The 11,235-nt window shown below is 36.0% G+C and overlaps 1 long non-coding RNA gene across 1 annotated transcript; it reads left to right on the top strand.

Annotated features, from left to right (window-relative positions):
- The first annotated feature begins 1,021 nt into the window (after positions 1-1,021).
- LOC121414169 lies at positions 1,022-7,647 on the top strand. The gene is made up of 5 exons (XR_005969812.1): positions 1,022-1,366; positions 2,659-2,830; positions 3,474-3,630; positions 5,211-5,336; positions 6,845-7,647. It is a non-coding gene; the product is annotated as an uncharacterized LOC121414169 (long non-coding RNA).
- Positions 7,648-11,235: the final 3,588 nt, after the last annotated feature.

Here is an 11,235-nt window from a genome sequence, read left to right as displayed (position 1 = left end):
GTGCCAAGATAATAGAGTTCCTCATATTGACATATCTGACTTATCTAATTTAAGCAGTCATGGGGAATCAAGTGATGATGACTGTAATCGTGTTGAAATGAATGTAGATGTTGATATCGTTAATGACACTGAATATGATTTTCAAGAAAGCACATCAGACCTTGTAGCTGCTTTTTAGCTCATTTACAAAGCATTTAAATTACTTTTAACTTGGAGTGTTGTGAACTCAATTGCCAAGAAATCATGGCTCTTGTAAGACTTTTAAACAATCCCTGTTTAGAAAAAGAAACACCTTTAGTCGTTATTTGTATAATTTTTGTTTGTTTTATTGTTTATATTCAAAAGGAACTAGTACACCTTTTTTCAACAGGCTTTTTAAAAGGTTTAGCCTTAAGAGATTCATTATTTCTTTTTATAACTAAATTTTGATCATTGTCATTTATAGAGCATACATGTAAGTTTTTCAATAATGCATGTTTCTTTGAAGACATTACAGGGGGGAAACTACATTGATATCATTTTTTTATTCTTTTGATCTTAGTTGTAATTGAGAACTGTTATTACCATCACCATGTGTAAACTGAATAAGTGTTATATATATATATGTTGTAACATGCTAGTAAATGGTTCATGGCCTTCTAGTTTTAGAGAGCTCTGTGTGAAGTAATTACAATGGAGGAACCTTTATAAATTTGATAGTCATATTCTATTGTAATGACTTGTTTATTTGATTAAGATGCCAGAAAGATACAATGGTAGATTTTTCTGCTCCCATTTTGCCCCCCTGTCCAGTATTCATTGTGAACTCAATTATTAATATTTCAAAGTTTTTCCTTTAAACTGTAAGACTGCTTAATTTTGATATCCCTCTCAAGACGTCATGTCAAGCCTTTTAGAATAAAATGGGAGAACACCAGATTGCATTTTATGTGTAGCATAAGGGACCGCATCCATATTGTATTGGCAGCGTGCACCCCGCGAGCACACCCCCGCTGCGGTAATTACACAGTAAAAACGCTGTACAAAATATCGCTGTATAAGAGGTGCTGTATAATTTTTTGAACAGAACATGTTTAAGCTTTGATAATATCGGTATAAAACACGGCGAATTGACCTGTTTAAGGTCCGTAGACAGAAGGCTTGAACAGGGGGTTGTACAAGATACCGGCACATGTAAAGCGCATGCGTACGCGTGCGCAGTGCTATGCTAGTGGTCGGAAGATGGCGTTGAGTATGTTCGACTCGGAGACTGCTGCAGTGCACTGGAAAAATCGTGTTTAATCTCCGTTTTAGAACATGAAAGATTTGGGGGTGACAAACCTGCTTCAGGAGTGGGACTTCCCACATTTAGTTCCAATCTTTAGAGGTAAATTCAGTGCTTGATTTCGAGTGAATGTTCATGAATAATCTCAAAAGTCAATGCATTGTTACCGTTGTTGCAGTGGTTTTATTGTGTGTGCATGTACGTGTGTAACTCTATATGGTCGCCAAGTCAGAAATATATAGGCCTATGATTTTATTGGAAAAACCTCGGCTCGGCCGGCAGACATTTTGAGATTGAAAAAAAAATGGTGCCCCAGTCTGCGCACCCATTCACTTTTGCACGTGATTTGGAGATTTTGATGAGAAAGGCTGCATTTTGAGGCTATCATAAGAAATACCAAAATTTCATTATTTTTCCACCTTTGTGAGTCGGATTTTGCAATAAATATCTGTCTATGCATTAGATGTGTAAAGTTTGCATTGCGTATCTTATAGATTCTAGGCCTACTAGAATTGCGCAGATACGCATGTGCGCAGTCTATGGTACCTTGAGCGAAGTTCGGGCAGGATCCACTCCACTTAATTACCACAAGGGCCTACACCATGCTCCACTTACACGAACTTCGAGACCATGAACTCGATCTGATATTCTGAGTGACAAAAGGTGGGATTTTATGGGGGGTGAATTATGAAATTCATGCAACATCACGATTTTTACACAAAATTTCACTTCTTTCCATGCTTCTATTAGTATTAGTCTCAAAATTGGTGATTTGAATTATAGCCTACATGAACTGTGATGAAGATCCTCACACATATAAATAATTCACTGCCGATGATCGCATGCGGATGCGATATGCGCGAGGTACCGGGTCCGGTACAAGCTCGGACCGGGCCGTCCTCAAGCACATAGCCTACGTGTAATAATGTAGGCCTGGCTAGATCTATTTCTAGTAAACTTTATTCAATTTTGTACGTCTACATATGTGTATGTTAAACCCCATTAAAATCTAGGTCTATACTCATGATACTATAGGTCCAAACGTGCAAACCTAGATCTAAATCCTGGCCTATAGCTTGGCCAATAGTCCCTTATTATTGGCCAGCCTAGCGAGGACAGGCCTACATGCAAATAGCAACAGATCTAAATGTTACATTGTAATTGCAGATGTATGTACAGTTTGTGAATGATCAGAAACCAATTTTGAATCTGAGATACAGGAATTACATTGAGGTTGACTTCATGTAAATTCCCCACTGTGCACAGGGGAAGTTTTTATTGAGAATTTCTACAATTTATCCACTTATATTCCATCAGTTCTCTATAGAATAGTCAGATAACTTGTGTAATAATTAATGTTACTATTCTTGATCTTTGATTCATGTTTATCACAGTTAAATGTTGCAGAAGATGAGCACGAAGAAGACACCTGGATGCAATATTACTCATCACCTGACAACATAGTTAATGTGACGAACCTCGGTACCGAGATATGAGTTGACTAGAGGAAACCCGCGACCAAGCACAGCAGAAATTCTTGACAAATATCTACAGCTTTTGGGAATGGTAAAATAACTTGATTACTTAGTGCAGTGGGATTCGCATTATGAAAAAAAAAAATTAAATTTAATTGTTCGAAGTTGAACGAAGCATTTTTGGTTATGAATTTCCAGAATTATTCTCTTTCTTGCTTGAGAATATAGTGCAAGATCATAGGATCACTTACTCTGCCTCAGTGTTAAAATTTCAGTTGCATCTTAGTTGTCATAATTCTATGATTAGTGGAAAAGTTGTTCTGAAATCCGATTGGAAAGATTAATTAAGTTATGTCTTCTTCCCATGAATGTCAATCTCTGGGGGATATTAATTTTCCCACCTAACCCCCCCCCCCTCATTTTGCAAATACTAAGTATTTTCCTCCAGTGGTTAATTACTCCAATAGTGATCAATATTTAAAAAAAATGTGATAAATGGTTAGAAATAGAAAGGTCAATGTCAAAGCTCACTAGACTTTACTTGATTTGTGCAGTGTGTGCATGTGACCTAGGGTTTTTGTTACAAACATTGATAAGTTTTTTTTTTTTAGTTAATGAGCAATATTTAGCATGACTTTAATTACAATGTACCGGTAATGTATGAAAACATGGTATTGGTGGTAATTGAATTATGTGTTATACAGCTTATATATAAATACTTATTTCATTTTCAGATTGATCAAGACTTTGATTTAACAATTGATGCAGCTCCTGGTGCCCTTTTCACAATGTGGCCAAAGTTGTCCTGGCAGACTTTGGAATTTGCAGAGAAGATTAATCCAGGGTATAGAAAGATCCTAGGGGCTGGAGTGGACCAGAAAATGACGCAGAGTAAGTTTTAGTCTTATAGTTATACTCAATTCAAACTTACAGTAGCAGTGAGAAGACTATTACAAAGCTGCATCAACTAGCATTTAAACTGCAAAAGAGGATATTTCCTCTCCAGGTGTGTAAGAATAACCATGCTTACAATTTAAAGTGAAATCAGTGTTCTTATGTACACCGAATCCTATCCAACATAATTAGTATAGTTAATGGACCTCATCGAAACAAGCAAGTGATGTTCTACAGTAACATACACCAATTCAGAGTAATGATTTCTGAAGAGGAAGTAACACAGACCCTTTTTTTTTACTATCGTGTTGCACAAGCCATTTAAGAGAGATAATTGACTCTCAACATAATACCAGCTGAACACTGCGCACAGCATTATCAGCATTATTCACCATTATTGCATTATTGTGTACGGGGGGGGGGGCCAAGCATTTTTAGCCTATTAAGAAAAAGAACAAAGAAAGCCACTCCAAGGCATATTATTCTCGTGAAAAAGGAATCCGCTCCAAAGCTTCGAATATTTTCTGTTATGCCGTTCCGATCGATCTGCTACAATGAGTCGTAATTTTGAAAAAGCAGCCGCTGCAATGAACGCTGTCTGACCATTGCCTCTGTGCTAGCGCACCCGCCGCCCATGCTGCCGGTCTAGCTGCATGCACGTATGCCCGTTCCATAGGGATGCATGAAGGCACTCACATGCAGGCGACTCGTTCCAAGGACCCCCGATTTCACAAACATTTGTAGTTCTGAAGCCCGTTCCGAGGACCCTCCTTTTTACAATTAGCCCACTCCATGGCCCCCGTTTTTTGTCTCCCCGCGGCACACCTCCACCAATTTTCTTGAATAACTTTGTACTCAAGGCTTTTAATCAAACTTGGAGAGAAGCATGGTTATATGCAAATTTATTTCAATTTTACCAAACATGAGGGTCACCTCATGGGTCAGGCTGATGATGAGCATGGGTCAAAGTTAAGCCTATTAGGGAAAGTTTTGTATTACAGCTCATAACGTTTGATCCATGTACAGTGTATGCCCATTTTTTTACCAAACTTGGATGGTAGATATCCCCGGGGGAGTGGGGGGGGGGTTGAAGGTCACCTCCAGGTCAAATGTTACAGCAGGGGTTGAAGAACTTTTGGAGCTCATTGTTAGGATTTTGGTTTGTTTGTTTGTTTAAATTTGTATCATTACTCATAAATTGTTACCAATCTAAGAGAGATGATGTTCTTCAGAGATTTGAAGGTCACCTCCAGTTCCAAGGTCACAGGCAGGGGTCAACAAGCCTTTTGAATATAAAATGATTTTGTTGTATATTAATGGGTGATACACATTTTGGCTGAAATCACCATGGTGAATCCCTTTATTACCTTGAATCCTTATAATATCTCAATTATATACTTGTTCCCATTCCACTTGTAAGATTGAATCTCACTTGCAGGCAAACACATTTAGTTTGAAAATGCTGATATCTCCTCACCTTCATCTTTCTTTCCTATTTTCTTTGCTCCCATTCTTATTTTGTTTTCCCTTCCTTCACCGGTCACTTCTTTGCTCAAACCCTATTTTCATTTATACAGGTCAACAATGAAGAAAATTTGGCTTTCAGTACTTCCTGGGATTTTGATCGGCAGAACGAAAGGGGAATGAGGCAAATTAAATGTGCCGTACTTCAAAGTCTTGAATCTTTCATCAATCTCCAATTAGTAAGTATTGATTATCATCTTACTTTTACAAAGATTTTATTTATTTATTTATATATTTATTTATTTTTTGGCCAATTTAGGTTAAAGCTCTAATTTTCCTGAACAATATTAGAACGTTACTGTTGGCAATCTTTGAGAGCACTTAGGTTTGACTGTAGCGCATGCTCACTTGACCAAGGCAAGTGTAAATATCAAAGTGCTTAAGTTGCTTACCCAAAAAGGTAAAAAAAAAAATTTAATGTGGGCAAGTAAAATTTTGACCCCAACATTGAAATCTGTTCAGGGCAGCTTACTGTATTTGTTCTATCTAATAATCCTGATACTAAATTAAGTATCTCAATTCTGTAGCGCAAATCATAACAACGGAATAAGTTCACACAATGACTTAGTCAATACCTATTCTGCATGTATGTCATGGTTGTTGGATGTCTATGCAAAACTGCACATCTTGCGAAGACTTGAAATCTCCTTAAATGCAGTTCTCTAAACTCAGAAAAATACCTCCTATGGTTTTACCTCAATAATGTAATGAGATCAACGCTGATTCATGTTATTTATTTTGTGGGGGGAGCAATAGAAGTCCTTCTTAAAGGGATGGTCCGGGCTGAAAATATTTATAGAGTAGAATTCACTGAGCAAACTGCCAAAAATTTCATCAAATTGGATAACAAAGTTATTGAATTTTAAAGTTTAGCAATATTTTGTGAAAATAGTCGTCATGAATATTCATTAAGTGGGCTAATGACGTCACATCTCCACAGTATTTTATTGTATGAAAATAGGTTTATTCAATTTTTTCCTCCAAGAACTAGAAAAATTGGATTGACATTTCATTTAGTGCATTAGATATTGATTGCTGCAACTTATTTCATTATAAAGGAGACATACATTGTATTATTCACACAAGTATGAAATAATGAAAAAATATGGTTTATGTAATAACATAAGAAAACAGAAAGTGGAGATGTCACATCATCAGCCCACCTAATGAATATTCATGACGACTGTTTTCACGAAATATTGCTAAACTTCAATAACTTTATTATTTGTTATCCGATTTTGATGAAATTTTCGGCCTTTGTTCAGTGAATTGTACTCTATGTATTTAAGACATGAATATTTTCAGCTCTTGACCATCCCTTTGAAGATATTGGCTAACAATACCACAATTAAAAAATCTGAGCCGCATGATTTCCCATGCTGAAAATCGTAAGTTGACCAGATTCACTTGCCCATTTCATTATACATGATAGCCCAAAAAGAATAGAACAATTTAGATCTTTAATTTCAGTGATATAGCCAAAGTGTCATTGTATTGGATATTTCTTTTTTTTGGTAGAATGATGTAATTGTCATGTTTTGTGAACCCTTGTCATTATGATTTTCGAAATATCATGTATTTCCCAACCCTGCTCTTAGTATGTAAGGTATAATACAGATTATCCAACTAGATGTCTGTGTGATTGGTCTTCTACCCCCTTCGATTCTTTGTTTTGCACTTTATTTAGGAAGGAGCATGAAGAAAAAGAAGATGAACAGGAATTGACAATGGCGCGTTCCATACCTGGGAGTGATTGCACAGTGGCACCCTTGGACCTAATTTCACCCTGACATCAAGTTGGTTTTAAGGAGAACCATGAGAGAAATTAATAAATTAAAGTTTGCTGAATATCAAAGAATAACAGAGTTATGAGGCTTCAAAGTTTTAAATTTGTGACATGACATGCGAGCAGCTCCCAATATGTCAATCATGTAATATAAATTCCATAAATTGCCATTTTTTAATGGTTTTCATGATAATTAAATGGGTTTTTATCAGAAGCTTATATGAAATAATGTTTCTGATAACATTGAATCCACAGGTAAAATCATTTTCCAATTTCCCTAGAAAAGGCACTTGTATAGAATTGATATCACATAAAATATGGGGAGCTGCTCGCATGTGAAATCACAAATTTAAAACTTCATAACTCTTATTCTTGGTGGATTTTCACCAACTAACATGCAATGTCAGGATGAACCTTGCCTTATATTGGCAGCCTTTCATTGACATTTACATACAGTATTTTAGGTTTTGTGAGCAAGTATATGAAAAAGGTGCTAATTAACACCTACTTCCCCTTCTTAACCCTAAACAGGCCGGGGGGGGGGTTAAAACAACCTTCCCCCAACATTATCTGCGATCATTCCTCCGCGGGAGATTTGTTGACCCTGCCACTCTCAGAGTTTATACTAAGTCTCGCGCATCTTTTGAGACCAAATTTACGATGCCCAGGTACGTTGTCCCGAAATTATGCAACATTTCGTAAGTTCATGTCTGACCAAAAATTGTTCCAAAACGTGATTTCGTCCACAAAGTCAATGCAAATTGAGTTTTCTCATCTTATTCATAAAGCTATGATTTTTACTTTAAACAGCAGAAGTCAATTGATTTTAGCATAATTATATGCTTCAAACAGGCTGTGCTATAATTTAAATCTGGTGAAAAAAGGTTGAAAAACAAAGAAATTTCTAAAACAATAAAATACATAAGAAATTGATTTCCAAACTGAAGTTTTTTTCAATTTCGATTGTTAAGAATGCTACAAAGAATATTTTTACCAAAAATTAGCATTCTGGGAGCTTTATGGTATGAAGTGAATTAGAGCAAAAAATATGATTTACCCACCCATAAATTAAAATAATATCATTATTTGGAAAATTTTACCATACAGCCTTGTAGATTACATCGCACACTACCAGCGTGCAAATTGCTCGCGTGATCGGCAGGGGGGGCACTTCCATTCACGAGTGGATACCATGCGCGACCATGGGGTCTCGAAAAGCACCCTAAACACGTAATTTCCATATTCGGAACATGCACCCCTTAACAAGTATTGGCGTGTGAAACCCTACCCTTAACAACTCTTGGAAGCAAAACGATACTCTTGGCAAATATTCCCTGAAATGAACCCCTAAACAAGTACAGGAATGTTTTATTGTTACGGGTCCTTCGGTTGTCTGCTTTACCTTAGTTGGTTTGGTACGACCCCATCTTCTACTATACGTGCAAATCAGACTCTAAACACGAAGTGTTAGGGCAAAAAGGCCATCCTTTATGAAACATTTTTATTTTGTTTTATCGTCCCCGCAAATTTGACCCTAAACGTGATTTTCCTAGCGATATAGATACCCTTTTTTCATTATATTTGTGTTTTTTACACCATTATCACGTTAAGTACGCAACGTGCCATGTCGTTAAAAAGACATCCTTTTTACCTGTTTTTAAGGTCGCGCATGGTATCCACTCGTCAATGTAAGTGGCTCCCGGGGCACCCCCCCCCCCACAGAGCAGCCAAAACAGCCTGGTCTAGTTGGGGTTGAGAGGAGTGCTCGTTTGTTATTCTATTGATCACATGTAAATATTTTTAGGTCAAATGGCATTTTTTAGGACGGTTATTTGAATAATTTCACCTGTTGGTGCAGAAGAACAGTTCTTGTTATCTTTGTTGTAAGAACTTAAGTCCAGTACACATCATCTTTCCAGATTTCATGCAAATACAAGAAATAATCTTCTAAGGCATGTCTGAAACATTTAGATGACAATCTTTATTCCAATTTGTTTTGCCAGGATAAATTGGACTCATTTCGATACTTTCTCAATGCTAATTATAATGTTCCATCGTTGAATTTATTTAAAGGTCAAGTCCACCTCAGAAAAATGTTGATTTTATTTTATTTTATTTTATTTATTTCTGCATTCACATCAATATCAGAATTACAAAATACATATATACAATATTTACAAAGGTAATACATGACAAAATAATAGAGTTACAAAATACATATATACAATATTTACAGAGGTAATACATAACAAAATAATAGTCGCATAGTATAAATATTGTAAATAAATATTAACAAAAAAAAGATGTGTTATATATTTTTTCAAAACAAGGTTATAAATGAATGCAGGAGACCGCCATCATGAGCGATTAGGCTTGATGATGATGGAGGCCTCATAAAAGGTACGTAATAGTTCTTCATTGATCAAGTGGGTGCTGTGCAGGTGTAGGTGCAGGTGCGGCAGAGAGCAGTTGAGATATTAAGTTTAAGAGGGGGCTGCGTAAGATGTAATAATGTTACGTTTAATATTAGCTTTCAAGGAGTAGATTGTTAAAATTTGAATCAATAAAGAAAAATCAGACAAGCACAATGCTGAAAATTTCATCAAAATCAGATGTAAAATAGGAAAATTATGACACTTCAAAATTTCGCTTATTTTCAACAAAATAGTTATATGAACGAGCCAGTAAAATCCAAATGAGAGAGTCGATGATGTCACTCACTATTTCTTTTGTTTTTATTGTTTGAATTATACAATATGTCAATTTTTACGAATTTGGCAATTAGGACCTATTTGCCTGAAGCACAAAATGTTAAAATAATGGAATTCCACGTGTTCAGGGAGGAATGAAACTTCATTTCACATGACAATGATGAGAAAATGAAATATTTCACATAATAAAATACAAAAGAAATAGTGAGTGATGTCATCAACTCTCATTTGGATGCAACTAGCTCGTTCATATAACTATTTTGTTGAAACTTTAAAATGCCATAACTTTCTTATTTTACATCAGATTTTGTTGAAATGTTCAGTGTTATGCTTTTTGAATTTTTCTCCTTTTATTCAAATCAAGTTTTTGTTGGGGTGGACTTGTCCTTTAAATATTCAGCAACTGAACATTTGCTCAATGCATTAAAACTGAAGGATCTTTTGTACCATAATTGGATACCACCCTCTAATTTTTCATCCATTGCACACTTATTTCACTTTGGCCTGCAGTAATGCTGAGCTTGGGTCTGTAATAGGACATATATTTCATATTTGCTTTGCTCACATAGTATTCAGTGGCTACACCCTAAATAGACTGGGCTATTTCGACGCCTAAGAAGACGGGGAGGGGGGGGGCTAATTCAGCCCCCCCTACGATCTCCGCCGTGGATGGCGCGATCGAGACGAAAATTGGCACTCATGTTACCCATGGCATTATCACATAACTATAACATCAAATTCTGCAAAAAAATTGCATGTCTCATTAATTATGCTAATTTATGCGTAAAATTATAGATTGCTCTAATTAATAAAATAATGCCCCTGAATTGCTAATTTTTGTTTCACATACTCTAGATAGGCATCTGATCAAATTTATTTTTAAAAAATTTCAACATCACATTTATTTTCTTATGTGTTCTATTGTTTTCTAAATTTATTTTGTTTTTCTTTGTTTATCTACTTTATTCAATGGAAATTGTCATAGACTTTTGACCATAAAAAAGATAAAATTAATAGGTTTTAAGCAGTAAAAGGAAAAATGTTGATACATTTATGAATTTTGGCTAAAAACACTATTTGCATTGGATTTGTACACAAATTCACATTTTTGATTAATTTTGGGTCTGCATGCACTTACGAAATGTTGCGTAATTTCGGAACGGCGTACCCGGGGGTCACAATTTTGGTCTCAAGAGTTGCGCCAGACTTGAAAGTAAAAAGTTAGTGAGCGACATGGTCAAAAAATTTTGAGGGGAGCTGAATCAGTCCCCCCCCCCCCTCGACATTTTTTTCGTTATAAAGCTGCCGTGTAAAGTTTTTTGACCGCGTCGCTCACCGACTCTTTACATTCAAGTCTCGCACAACTTTTGAGACCAGATTTCTGACCCCCGGATACGCGGTTCCGAAATAACGCATTTCGTAAGTGCTTGCAGACCCAAAATTTAACAAAAATGTGAATTTGTGTACAAATCCAATGCAAATAGAATTTTTAGGCAAATGTATCATTATTTTTCCTTTTACTGATTGAAATTTATTAATTCCATCTTATTTATGGTCCAAATAAGTCCCCGACAATTTCCT

Source organism: Lytechinus variegatus, chromosome 4, assembly GCF_018143015.1.
Source record: "Lytechinus variegatus isolate NC3 chromosome 4, Lvar_3.0, whole genome shotgun sequence".
In the NCBI taxonomy this organism is placed as follows: Eukaryota; Metazoa; Echinodermata; class Echinoidea; order Temnopleuroida; family Toxopneustidae; genus Lytechinus; species Lytechinus variegatus.
The sequence above is the reverse complement of the archived record's forward strand: the minus strand, read 5'-3'. Positions and strand labels throughout refer to the sequence as shown.